The sequence below is a fragment of the Pyrus communis genome, chromosome 7 (assembly GCF_963583255.1).
Source record: "Pyrus communis chromosome 7, drPyrComm1.1, whole genome shotgun sequence".
Classification (NCBI taxonomy): domain Eukaryota; kingdom Viridiplantae; phylum Streptophyta; class Magnoliopsida; order Rosales; family Rosaceae; genus Pyrus; species Pyrus communis.
In genome coordinates this window covers 3,265,892-3,280,813 of record NC_084809.1, presented here as the reverse complement: position 1 = coordinate 3,280,813, position 14,922 = coordinate 3,265,892, and the positions used below count along the sequence as shown (strand labels likewise).

Below are 14,922 nucleotides of genomic sequence, written 5' to 3'. Positions count from 1 at the left end.
ATTTTCTTCTGCAGCTTTTACCCCTTTTACCCCGGGAATCCAACCAAGCATCGTGATCATAACGAGAAATGTTATTCCCATCTTATTCTTCTGACACAGTCGTGCACGTTGCTTAATGAGCCATAAAGTTCTGGAACATGAATGAATCAAAATTTATTTAAGTTGATTAACTCTATGCATCTATGTGTGTGTGTGTGAGAGAGAGAGAACATAATAAAGATTAATCAATAAAATGCACAAGCACTTGTGTGCTGATCTCACAGCCACACGGAAGCAGATATCACACAACAAACAACTTTAAACGTACCTTTCAGTAACAGTGTCACCATCAGTAACGATCGGAAGTGCATTGCAGGAGCCTGAGAAAATCTCGCGGCCTTGCGAACGAGCAGGGCCTTTATGTTGATTGGCGCCTGTTCTATTGCAAACCAAAAGTATGTCAAACCAAAGGTATAATAACTGGTGCAGTTGCTTCAATATCCCCACATACACATTTTGAAATGCCTTCAGAAGAATATAAGAAAGGGAACATTACAAAGATACACTTACAGTGGCTAACACTGGTCTTGTTCAGCAACATGGAAAGCTTATCTTGCGAGCTTATCAGGTCAATAGTTTCTGCATTGTAGTGAACATATTCCGCAACAGCCAATACAAGGACCTACCAATTGGCCCAAAGTCGATATTAATCGCTCCAATGAAAACTTAAAGTTGCTAATATATTATGAACAACGACAACAAACAAGGCCTAAGGCCCAGACTTTGACATCCCACATTGCCCAGGGGAGTGATCCTTAAATGTATATTTCAATCCCTACCTAGCACGAGGCCTTTTGGGAACTCACGAGCAACTTCCCAGTGGGTCACCCATCATGGGATTGCTCTAGCCCCCTTCTCGCTTAACTTCGAAGTTCCTACGGAACCCGAAGCCAGTGAGCTCCCAAAATGTCTCGTGCTAGGTAGGGATTGGAATATACATTTAAGGATCACTCCCCTGGGCGATGTGGGATGTCACAGTCTGGGCCTTAGGCCTTGTTTGTTGTCGTTGTTCATAATATATTAGCAACTTTAAGTTTTCATTGGAGCGATTAATATCGACTTTGGGCCAATTGCTAGGTCCTTGTATTGGCTGTTGCGGAATATGTTCACTACAATGCAGAAACTATTGACCTGATAAGCTCGCAAGATAAGCTTTCCATGTTGCTGAACAAGACCAGTGTTAGCCACTATACGTGCATCTTTGTAATGTTCCCTTTCTTATATTCTTCTGAAGGCATTTCAAAATGTGTATGTGGGGATATTGAAGCAACTGCACCAGTTATTATACCTTTGGTTTGACATACTTTTGGTTTGCAATAGAACAGGCGCCAATCAACATAAAGGCCCTGCTCGTTCGCAAGGCCGCGAGATTTTCTCAGGCTCCTGCAATGCACTTTCGATCGTTACTGATGGTGACACTGTTACTGAAAGGTACGTTTAAAGTTGTTTGTTGTGTGATATCTGCTTCCGTGTGGCTGTGAGATCAGCACACAAGTGCTTGTGCATTTTATTGATTAATCTTTATTATGTTCTCTCTCTCTCTCTCTCTCTCACACACACACAAAGATGCATAGAGTTAATCAAGTCGGGCCCGGGAAGTGATCCGCCCTGGGCCGGGATGTGACAAATTGGTATCAGAGCCTAACCTTGGTCGCGTAGTGTGCCGACGAGGACGTCGGGCCCCTAAGGGGGTGGATTGTGACATCCCACATCGCCCAGGGGAGTGATCCTTAAATGTATATTCCAATCCCTACCTAGCACGAGGCCTTTTGGGAGCTCACTGGTTTCGGGTTCCGTAGGAACTTCGAAGTTAAGCGAGAAGGGGCTAGAGCAATCCCATGATGGGTGACCCACTGGGAAGTTGCTCGTGAGTTCCCAAAAACAAAACCGTGAGGGAATGGTAAGCCCAAAGCGGACAATATCGTGCTACGGTGGTGGAGCGGGCCTGGGAAGTGATTCGTCCCGGGCCGGGATGTGACACAGACTCACCTAAAAATCACACTAATCATAATTAAATGGTCTAATCGTATTTAGAAAATAACAAAAAAAAAACAAAGAATTGAGGAACTTCACCTTGTTTTCCGTAGCAACAGCAAGCAAGCCCTCAATGGTGTAATCATGTTGATCCCAAATCACATCCATCCTGCTGAAATCAGAAGGAGAATTACGGTTTTTCATCATTTGGGAATTAATTAGACAGTTAATTAATTAAAATGTTGAAATAAGTAGAAAAAAGTAAATGTTAAAATAAGTACAAAAGGAGGGGCAGTTAATTAATTAATTAAAGGCTGTTGAAATCATTAGAGAATTAATTAACAGCAAACTGGTTTGTTACTTGTTAATTAACTCTCATTAAACTAATAACTCAAGAAGAGATCTAAGGCAAGGAAATATGTTACCGGTCCGTACGATCGTCGTTTTGGAGCAGAACCTCCTCCAACGGTGTCGCTCCGATCTCTCCGTCTAGCAAAGCCGACTCGAAGTCCGTAAGAAAGCATTTCTTGAGCAAGACCGCCGTTTACGGTGCCGATTTACTGAAATCGTCCACCAACGGCGTCGCGGAGGATGAGCTTCGGGGCCTCCATGAATCGCTTGGCATGAGTCAGGCATTCAGGCTTAATATCTTGAAAAACCGACTCCAAAGGCGTCTCTCCAAGCTCTCCATCGAGAAATGCCGACGCGCGGTCCGGCGATACGACGTTGTAGCAGAGTAGGATGAGCTTCGAGCGGATCAAGTCACACATTCAGGCTTCCTGTGATGGAAAACGAACTCCAAAGGCGTCTTTCCAAGCTCTCCGTAGAGAAATGCCGACGCACAGTCCGGCGATTCGAAGTTGTAGCAGAGGATGAGCTTCGAGGGCTCTGCGAATCGCTTAGCGTGAGTCACACGGCTTCTTGTTGTGGAAAACCGACTTGATCAGCAGCAAATCGACGGCTTTGCGCTCGATCTTGGCGCTTCGGAGATCGTCGTTTTAGTGCGAGTTCAACTGGAGCTCCGTGGCTCCAAATCCTTGCATTTCCTACAGTTAACTGGGATTATCAGTACTATTTCTCATCAAATTCAAGATTAATCGAAATAAAATCAAGATTTAGGTTAAAATAATCGATTTTCTTGTCGAACCTGGTCAATCTTTTGAACTATTTGAGCTCCGATCATCAAATCTCCGAACTGCAAGAGCATGCATTATGACCAGCTGAAAGTAAATAGCGCTTCGTATACAGGTTTCGAAACCCTAGATCTACTGCGATTTCCATAAAGAATTTGTAGTTGCTCTGGTGTTTTTACACTGAGAAGCAGAGAAACAAAATGGAAGGGAAGCGTATAGGGCCAATCCAGTCTTTAACACTTGGTAGCCGCCGACTTCAGACGGTTATTGAGAACTAACTAACTCTATCTTCGCTGATCATGAGCTTTTTGGTGACGTGTCATTCTTCCTTTCTATAAAAACGAATAATTATCTATTCTAATCTCTAAAGTTGAAGGGGAATTGGCACTGTTCATGGCTACAGTCAATTATTTGCCCCTAGATTTTACGTTATTTACAAAAAAAACCATCAGATCTGGGCTGGGCTGGGAAGGTAATTCTTAAAAGTTAGGGGGTAATTGTATCCTTAGGTTTGAGCTGAATTTCACTTTATTTACAAAATTACCACCGTCTTTTCTCTTTTTTCTGTCTCTCTCTCGATAACCATCCATCAAATCCTCCGTCCCCTCCTTTTCTCACTCTGAGCTCATTTCCTACAACCCTAGCACCGTTTCTCTCTCATTTCCTATCAAATTCGAGAGACTTCTCTCTCCATTTCTCTCAACCTAGCCCCAGCGCTGCTCACCCCATTCCTCTTCATCATCTCAGTTAAATCCGTTGAACAATCACTAATGCACCTCCACACGAACCCATATCGAATTTTCCTCCTGCCCACGAACCAACCTTCATTCCGTGGATCCACCGTCCTTGCAAGTCGCCAACACCCACAAATGAACTCAGATACGACCATCAAAAGTAGGGCGGAGCTCTTGAAGATGTCAGATTTGAGAAGGGAAAGTTTCGTACTTTAGTGTTTGATCCTGAAGTAGATTGAATTTTCAATCTGTCCGATCAAATTCTTCTCCTTCCCTAATTTTCTACTTAAATCTAAAAGATTCCAGGAGCGGAGCGGAATTTAAAATGCGCGAGCTCTGCTTCCAGGCTTCCCCGAAACGCTTGCAGGTTAGTCGTCCAAACCGATTTCTGAATTTTGGATGTATTGCCTTTGAAAATGCCGAAAATTAATTGTTTTGTTGGAGTCCGATTGATTTCGGAGGATCGGCGGTGGTTTTTAAATTTGTATTTGTATTTGGTGCTTAATTTAAAAAATTGGAGTGAGTTTGGTGTGGATTCGAGCTAAATTAAGTAATTAACTGACTCTGCAATTTTTAAAATTTTTCATTTGAATTTTGTTTCAGCCATTTCAGCTCAATTTCTATGTTTTATGAATTTTAATTTTAATTAATGCTTTTGTGGAAAGAAATTTGAATTTGAATTTTTATTTTATGTTGTTTAATAGAAAGATAGGTGCTTGGATGGGAGTGGACGTAGGAGCAGGGAGTGTTGCGAGGAGGGGAAGTAGTACCATCATCTGCTGTGTTGCAGTAGTGAAGTGATCAGACGTCGGTTTGGCATCTGCTAGCCTAGGAAATGGTGGAGTTGGCAGTTCAAGGTATGTTAAACAATAGATATGGCATAAGTGATAAGCCATTTTCCCTCTCTGCAATTGTTAACCTCACCCTGTATGGGATTATGAAAAGGAGGGGCTTTCTTTTGCTTTGCGTTGCAAGGGATAGAGGGAGACTTAATTTAATATATGAGCCTTATGAGTTTACGGACCTTCTAATATTTCATAGTGGACCTGGAAGTGATTTTCCGAGAACAGGAAAGGTAATTGAGATTAGCCTCTGATTGTTTGATCATCCTCTATATATTTGATGAAGCTTCAACTAGCTTCTACCAGACAACCCCTCATTTCTTTATGGTAATTGAGCTTCATCTCTAATTGTTTATTGTCTGATTAGATTATTATAATATTTGGGTTGTTGGATATGTTGGATTTGAATTGATTTTTTGTTTTCATTTTTCATGGTGATGGATTTTCGAATGAAATGCACCCTGAATTCCAGTGGGGGTGGCTGAAGCAGCTGCCAGATATGACTTATGGCAGCCAAGGTTCCCTTATTGTCATGCTTTAGTTTTATTAAATGTGACAAGTTGATATAAATATATATGTATATAGAGAACTTACATATCTTGATAGATTGTGTTGCTAGATAGTTTTTCATGTTATTCTGTCCAACTATTGATTTGGAACAACGTTATGTAAATACATTTCACACACCATACTTATTAGTCCTGTATTTGAAGACTTATATACAATACTTATAATTCGGATGAAGAGATCCTGATCTTTGTTTTTGGGAGTTTTTTTACGCTCTGCTTTTTGAGCGAATCTTTGTTTATCATTTTTTATCATAACATGGTCATATGGTGTTACTGTCCGTCCTTTTAGCTGTTAAAATCTGCTTTTTTGAGTTGTACATAGCACTGTTGACGTAGAATTAGTAAAATGCAGGTGTAGAATGAACGACTAATCAATGTGAGAGAAGCTTTTAATTTTTTTGGGTTCAATTTTAAATGGGTTGTTATCAACCATTGAATTGCTTTTGGAGTTTTCATTTGATAAGAGAGATGGGGGATTCTTTTGGGTGAAACTTTTAATCCATGAGATTTTTAGTTAGGTTGTGTTGTGGATTTTTGCAAATTTCTACCGTATTTATGCATGCACTTTTTTGTTATAGATTTGGAAGAAAATAGCATTACAGGGTGTTGAGGGTTTGTTGGTGGGGGAAGGCAGCAGCGTTAAGATTTTGCAGGTGAGATATTAGGGTGAGATAAAATGGGGACAAAGAGCATCGAAGACACATTTGGGATTAGGGGTAGCAAAACAGGGGAAAAGAATATGACAGAGGAATGGACTCTTAATTTTTTCTTAAATGGTTTGGGATTTTTCTTGCCTTTGGGGTCGTCATTGCTGTCAAGCCGTGTCTATTTTTTCATAATTTTTATTACTAATTTTTATGTTGTTTGCGATTTTGTATATCCTAGGATTTTTAAATTTTATCGTTCATTATCGGTTTTTAATTTTTTTTTTTTTGTCATCGTTTGTTCGTTTTATATGTTGTGTTTGTGCTGGGACGCCGTTTTGCAAGTTCTCTTTCCATTGGGACCGCTACATTTTTAAAGTGTTGAGGGTGAGATTTAGATACTCAAAACACTCCTTTTTTTCCCAAATATGCTCGTTTGGTTCTCTTCGGTTTTAAATGTTTAAAATTAAATGGTTGATTGGATAAAATGGTTTATTAGTTTATCTTATGTGTTGTGATCAGGAATTCAATTGGATTGGGTAAAATGCTTTATCAATTTACGTTATAGGGAATTTTTTGTATTATGATCTGTGAGTTTTATTGCTCATCGTTTGTTCTTTTTTCTTTGTTTGCTGGTTTCTTTTGCAGGGGATCACTATAGTTTGGGAGTCAAAATGACCACACTACCCCGTCAAGGGTTCAGATCTTGCCGTCAGGTGATATGAGAGGGGGTTGGATGGTAATTTTGTCCGTAGGGTTTCGGATGGATTGGGATGGGTTAGGGACTTTGTTCATTTAGTTTGTTTCTGAGAGTGAGAGAGGGAGAGAGAGAGAGGATGTCAGTGTCGATCCTTGATCCAGTGAGTGAGAGTGTGACGGTGAAAGAGGGGGATCATCGGGATTTCAGGGAGAGAAACACAAAGAGAAGGGTGATGGTGAACAGGCGCGAGTATGGTCCCTTAGTCCAGGATTCACTCTTCATCGTCCATACTCTATTGCATGCTCAGATAAGTGTCTTTTTCAATTACATTTTGTACTAAAATCTCTGTTTTTTTATTGTTTCTTGCATTTATATCTGCGTGAATGTGGTGATTGAAAAGCCCAAAAAAAAATTTCCAAATCTTTTTGTACTGTTTTGTTAGGTTAGGCAGCATGGTTTTTGGTTTTTTTTTTTTTTTTTTTTTTTTAAATCATTTGGGGGATTTTCTGGGCGTCTATTTATTTGTTTTCCCTTTGGTTTGTTTTTCATTCTGGGTTCCCCTCTTTCATTAGAGAGTACAAAAATTCCAAAGGAAAACATCCAATCCCTTGCTTCGCTTTTCTGTCCATAACCAAGAATCGGTGAAATAAGTGTGGTTCTTGGATCTGCGGTCTGAAACAAAAAAATATGTCTATTCTCTGTGCCAGCTAATGTATCTGTGATTTCTTTGCAGGACGCTACTGCAACAACTCAAGTCCGTTTGGAAAATGGAGAGCACACGACTTATGTATCTTGGACCCAAGGTAAAATGTAATAATCTATGGCTCCCTTTACTAATGTACGCTTGCATGCACTAGATCTGTGAATTTTAATTATGCATGTGCACTCTATGTGCCAAAAGTTTTTAGATCCGAAGCGGTCAGGATGCTAAGTTAGGAAGGTTAATTTTGTCCTATGGTTTTGGGACGGAGTGGGATGGGTCTAGGTGGCTGTCATTTGATGAGGGTTTGGTGAATGAGAGCCATGCTGCCTTTGCACAGAGAGAGAGGGAGGGAGTAGTAGGTCGTGTTTTATTGTCTTCACTGCACCATTAGTTTGATTGCCTATCCCTGTGTATTTGATTTTGTCTGGAAGATGACTTCTAATTCCTATAATAATCAGATACTCAATCTTCAATCCTGCTTAGTAGCAGCCATCACCACCTGTTTCATGAAAGGTACACGTGAAACAATTGTTAATATTTGGGAACCAACAGAGCTCCTTATTTTGGGGGTTTGTTTATGTTTTTGGCAGGAGAACGATTTGGAGCAAGTGACTCAAAAAGTTAAACTTCGATATCGAAATTAATGGAAACCCATCGGTATGATTTCTTCATCTGAAATTTTTGATTGCCCAATTGGTTGTTTCATCAATTAATTGTGTGCAAACATTTATGTGTAATTTTTTACTTCATCCACTTAAATGGTAAGATCAAATTAAGCTAAGAACTTTGGGTTTTGTAAATGTTGTGTAATTAAATTATTCATATTATCAATTAATTTTGAGCAAACATTTCTGGGTAGTTGTTAATTTCCCTCAATATTTGATAATAATTAAATTAAAGCTGAGAACTTTGTATTTTATTCATTACCTGCCGTAGATTTTACTTGACAGAGGAAATGTAGTTTCCTTGATATTATTCATGTTTTGTTTTCTTTCAGATCGTGTTGTAATGGGTCACTTTGGAAAAACAATTCTTAAGACCAATTGTGAGGTTTGTTCTTATATGGTACATGAGTGTTTTTATAATTCTTTTGCACAGTTGTTAGTATTTGTAGTTGTGATTGATGTTGTCCTACATATTTGGCTTGAAGAAATAAGACACTACTTTTGATAAACCATATTGAGAGTGAAGGAATCTCCTTTTGACCTGGTCATGTTGGAGTACATTTCTACTAACTTGGTACACTATGGGAATTCATGGACTCTTTTACTTGCCCCTTTTTATATGTATTTGTTAATTACATGACAAAATTTTCGACCCGTCGCATTGCGCGGGCATGAATCCTAGTATTATCTAAATCTCAAGATACATATTGCACAATTCATTTGTGTGTTGGTTCCTATCTATACAACTTATATATGAATCATAAATTACGTTTTTCTTTTGAAAATCCTCTTCGAAGTTCCGATAAGTGATTTCTATAAAACGATTTTTGGGCTGCAAATCACATTTAAGCTTTTGTGTCAAATATAGTCACAAGTGTTTTCACTTTATATCGTCAAACTTATTTTTTACTTTTCCAGATTTTTTAAATATCTGGTATTTAAACAAATACTCCACTTTTCATAGAATAAATAGGAAATACATATATAATATACAATTTATTATACTCTTATTATGACACATAGATTACCGATTAAATACCCATTAAAATCTCCTCACAAAAGTCTTCCAATTTATTGCCATAATCCCTGATTGTCACATCCAAAAACTTTTGGCAGAGCCGTCAAACAAACAAAGATGGATAAACAAACAGGCTGCATTTTTTAATTCTCGTCAAAGGCAAGATAAAAAGGCATATCAGAAACATTGCTTTTGCTTTTCCTCCTTTTTTGCTTATTATGGAATCTGCGTTGTTTTTCCACTGATTTTTGTATTGACAAATATCAGAATATGTCTGGCTCAATATAGAAAATTTGATGGGATAAACTACGCTGTTGGAGGAACCGAAACCATATTTAGTCTCCCTTAAAACTTTCAAGCGGAAAATTAAAGACCTTGCAAACTTGTTGCAAATCTCAATAAGAAAATCAAATTTCATATGCTAGCTAGCTCTTAATTTGTAATATTAATTCATGGGCAGGGTTTTGGGTCGAACTGTTGGAAATATGCCCTGAAAGTCAATCTTTGGAAGAAACCTTTCAGGACAATGAATTGATGTATATATGACTCTTATACATCGGAAGGCAAAGATACTAATTAGGACTATCTCAATGAACAAAATATGTCCTAAATAGTGAATCCATGGACAATGGATCGATGGAAGAAGTAACCTAATGATGTTAGATTACAGAGACCTTCTTCTCATAACCATCATGTCCAAAAAGGTTCTTGGTCATAAGGATTGTCGGAGGGATACTGACAATCCATAGACCGGTACATACTATGTCTGCTTCAATTGGAAGGATGGAAAGTCTCATCCCATTCGTGTAGCGACACTAAGACAAGCATGTAGGTGCTCATTAAGGGAATGAGTTCACTGAACACAATCGAACGAAAGTACTTGCATGGAGGTCTACTCACATGTCAAGCAAGTAACTCTAATGGTTGGAATAATGTAAGTAATCCTTTGACCTGAGGCATCGTCGTTGTCTTGTGGTTAAGTACTTAATCTTTGATTATGTTAAAGTCATTCCATACGCGAGTGTCCAAGGCATCGTTGGGGTTAAGCCACTTAGCCATGAAGGCAAGTGAATGCGCAACAAGGAATCTCTAATCCTCGATAAGAAAGGATGAATACTCTAAGATATGATTCGGGAATCTTCGGCCGAAGTATCGAGCGTAATAAAGGAAAGCGTTCCTATACGTCTCAAATGAATCATATAAGAAGGAATAATCACATTAGGGGTTTGACATTATAAATCCATACCCTAGTAATGTGATTGAGAGTATTGTTTTAGAGAAGGATCGAATTACATTGTAATTCCAACTGAATAGGTTCTCCGAATAACTTCTACATTAGCTTGGGTAGCCATGATATATGGTTAGATGTCACTCATGGTTTGTGAGTTCTTCTAGATGATTAAATGTAGTCATCAAAAGGAAGGTGAATTAAAAGTAAGTTTTAATTCACTAAGTGATTGGATAATCAATTGGATTGGTGCCAATCACCTCACTGCCTTGCTAATTAGAACCTAAAAGATTGTTCACCAATACACTCTTGTAGTGAGTAACTAATGGATGAAGGAAATAATTAATTGGATTAATTAAGTGTTTTGATTAATTTAGAAAGTCTAAAGAAATCATAAAAGCGATAAAGATCGTTTTGGGCTTATAGAAACGTTTGGGTTTAATTAGGCCCATTGGGCTTTTATTCAAGCATTGGATGACTTGAAATAATTAAAAGCCCAAAGCCCAAACCAAACACATATGGCCGGCCAAAGAGAGGGAGAGAGAAGGTCAATTGTTGACTTGTTTCTTTATGTAATAAAAGGAACATTATAGTGAAAGATTGATTAGGGTTTTGAGGTGTTCTAAAACAACAAAAGAGAAAAAGAAAAGCTCTCTCTCTTGAACACAAAGGGCCGGCCACTAAGGGGGTGATTTAACTAATCATCTATACACCCTTTTGGTTATTCCTTCATCTTTCTCATTACAAAGTGGGTGAGGATCTTTAGAGGTTTTCATATCTTTGGAAACTTGAAGAGAACCTAGGAGCACTTACTATACAAAGTGGAGGAAGCAAGGAGGGAGGCTAGGCTCAAGGAGTTTGAGGAGCAAAGATCTTGGAGGTGGTCCATCCTTGGTCTAAGAACTAGATCAAGAGGTATAAAACTAAACCTCTAGTTTGTTCTTCTTATAAATTTTGTTTTGATGCATCTTATATAAACCTATGCATCTTGAAGGGGATTTGCATGACTATAGCTTTGATAAAATGTATGACATGCTTCCGTTGCTTTCGTATATAAATTTTGAATTGTATATGCATGCTAGTCACTAGAAATCCCACATGAATCTCATATATTTCCCTTCACGAACTGGCTTTGAAATCAATATTGAGATGACATGTGAATTGCCGTAATGTTATTCATACCATATTTTTGTACCACATTCTCATATCACCTTAGGTGGCGTTTGATGTGGTCAGTCATATCATTTGAATTAATTAGATTTTTAAATTTAGTTCATTATTTAATAAACTAATAATTAAGAAAAACTAGTTAATTAAATTATGATTATGGTATATGAGAAGTTTTCTACTTCATTTCCTTGAGTTTTGCAAATTTTTCAAATGATGTGGTTGTTCACATCAGATGTCATCTAAAGTGATATAAAAATATGATATGAATAACATTACTCTTAGCAGGAGGGAAGAGGGGCGGATACGGCATCAAGTGGTTTATTTCTTGGAATTTCGAGAACAATCGAAAATCTTCGTCTTCCTCCTCCGCCGCCGCATCATCATGTTTAGCTTGGAGGAGTCAACTGAGAGAGCTTTTGGAGACTATCATCTCCAATTTGCCAATGGAGAACCTTCAGAATTAAGCATGCAAAGCCAGCTTGCAGAAGAACAAGAGGCGTGGATGGGTGTCCAGAATTAATATAATACAAACAAAAGGAGTTACGGAGAATGACAATAACAGAAGTATGCATGAGAATTTTATAGTCAAGCTGTTAAGAGCAGTTGCCCTTACATGCTTACATCCAAAGATTTGCATTAAAACAAAAACAACAGGTGACTCTTGACTTGGTAGTTGGTTAGACCCTAGACAAGTTCATACGTGTTAATTACGTTAAAATTGCTCAACAAGTTCGTATGTAATTAATTACATCAAAATTGTACGTACACGTAAGATGTCTCGTTCACTTGGTGCACCATTTTGAGGAACGCTTCTTCCTATATAATGGAAGCGCCCGGTATCGGGGTTGTGTAAGTAAACATCCATAGGCATACCAATAAACTCAGGGTCATCCATCTGATTAAAGCTAATCTCCTCCACACCATCTTCCTGCTGCACAAAGATATGCAGTACAAAATTGAGTAGATTGGTAACCCACTCAGTAATATCAACTGCATCGCCATTTGCCGTAAAAAGAGCACATCTCCACGATCCTACAAGTATCCCTTCATCATCATATACTTCGACATTCATTTCACCATTTATCCAGATCCTCACCTTCTCACTAAACAGATAGGGCTCTGGCGCCAGAGACCTACGTAAGATTTTGTAGGCGCAGTAGGCTGATGCAATAGTAATGATGATATTCCAAAACCATGTGCATGTGCTAATAGTACCTAGTAGGAATGCGTTTTCGTCTACAGCATTTACAACAGGAATCCAGCCGGGCAGCAAGATTGCGAAGAAAAATGTTAATCCTAACTTGCCCTTCTGGTTCACTCGTGCACCATGCTTAATGGGAAGCCATAAATTTCTGGAACTGCAAGAATCAAATCAAAATTTATTAAGTTGATTAATTGCGACTGTGTGTGAGAGAGAACATACCAAGAGGTTTAAGAAAATACACATCCACACGGAACAACATATTACACAAGAAACAACTAGAAATGCACCTTTTAGTAACGGCGATATCATCTGTAACAATCGGAAGTGCATTGCAAGAGCTTGAGGAAATCTCGCGGCCTTGCGAACGAGCAGGGCATTTATGTTGATTGGCGCCTGTTGTATTGCAAACCAAAAAGTATGTGAAATGTACAATAATTGGTGTAGTTGCTTCAATATCCGTACATACACATTTTGTAATGCTTTCAGATGAATAAAAGAAAGGGAACATTTAAAAAAATGCACTTACTGTTGCTAACATTGGTCTTTTTCGACAACAGGAAATGCTTATCTTGCGAATTTGTCAGGTCAATAGTAAAATATTTCGAGTCATCCAATACAAGGACCTGTCAATTAGCTCAACGTCGATATTAATCTCTTCCATGAAAACTTAAAGTTGCTAATATAGTTTTGGCTGCAAAAGAACTATGCAGAAGAGAACAAGTGAATTAGCTTCATTGGTGTATATGGATGGGTGAACTAATAATCCCAGATTCCCAAGTAGTTTGGGAAGCAAAATTGTTTGCTTCAAACTAAAGCAAAGAAACAAGAACAAACCCACACAGATCAGGACAAAGGCCCAATTGTGAACAACATAGACAACAAAAGGCCTAAGGCCCAGACTCCGAACCACTTAACAATCACACTAACCATAATTAAATGGTCTGATCATATTCAGTAAAAAGACAAAAAATGCACCTTCTTTTTTGGAGAACAAAAATCCACCTTCTTGTGCTCAATGAGAGCTAAGCCGTCAACACCGCAACATTTTGGAGCCCAAATCACACGCATCCTGCTGAAATCAAACGCCGAATTAGAATTTTTCATCATTTGGAAATTAATTACAGTTAATTAATTAAAATGTTGAAATAAGTATAAAAGGAGGAACAATTAATTCCACTACACAGTTGAGGACTACGGTTTGAAATCATTAGACAGTTAATTAACAGCAAATTGGACTGTCACTTGTTAATTAAGAAATTCTAATATGGCTAAATTAGATTAATAGTCTCCCTAGTGAGAGGGTAATTGGAAGATAGCTCCGTGAAAAAATTCGGATTTTAACCATCGTGGTGAACTCTATTAGGATTTAAGCCTAAAATTAACATTGATGTGAATTCTCCGATAACCCAAAATTAACAATCCCACCCTCCTCCAAGAGATTTCATTAGATTTTAAAAACCACGAAGTCTGCTGCGTTCAATCTCAATTTGTTCTGCATTTTCTCCCTGGGTCGTAGCGTTAACTTTAAAACATACTTAAGAAATCTTAGTGGAGGGATTAGATGATATAATTGAAAACGAAGTTAAAAAGGAAAACTGAGTCTTGAAGCACTTACTGGTCGAGATTGACAACTTTCTCCATGACATCTTGATCAGAAGATGAAGAAACTGAGAGACGCGTCCTCTGCGTCGCCTGAGCTTCCTTCCTAAAACCCATGTCCTCCATTGACGGCCCTCTCTGCTCCTCCACAGAGAACCCATGTGGGCCCCCATCCTTCCCGCCCTCGTAAACCACCCTCAGAACACAGAACGACTATAAATGTTAATTTTGGGCTTAAATCCTAAATGAGTTTACCATGAGGGTTTAAATCTGAATTCTTTTATCACGGAACTATTTTCCGATTACCGTCTCATCACGGAACCATTAATCCAATTTAGCATTCTAATATTTTCCAAAGAAGAAAAAAAAGTAATTCTAATAAAATTTGAAAACAAGGAAATTCGTTACCGGTCGGTACGGTCATCTTGGAGCACAATCTTAATCTGCGTCTGCAGCGCTGGTTTCTCTGATTCCTCTAACTCCTCCAACGGCGTTGCTCCAAGCTCTCCGCGGGGCAAAGCCAACGTGCAGTCCTTACAAGCGAGAAAGACCTCTACGCACCCTGTCGATTTCTCCGGTCCCAAGTAGTACACCAATGGCGTCGACGTTCTGAGCTTAACACCAAACAGTACCGACGCGCCGCCCGTACGCTCGTGTTTCTTGAGGAAAAGATCAATGCACGGGGCTGCGTGTAGTGACG

At 38.7% G+C, this 14,922-nt stretch overlaps 1 long non-coding RNA gene across 1 annotated transcript; it reads left to right on the top strand.

The window, feature by feature from the left end:
• Positions 1-4,175: 4,175 nt before the first annotated feature.
• On the top strand, positions 4,176-8,512 carry LOC137740247 (uncharacterized). The gene is made up of 3 exons (XR_011069151.1): positions 4,176-4,247; positions 4,585-5,240; positions 6,584-8,512. It is a non-coding gene; the product is annotated as an uncharacterized lncRNA (long non-coding RNA).
• Positions 8,513-14,922: the final 6,410 nt, after the last annotated feature.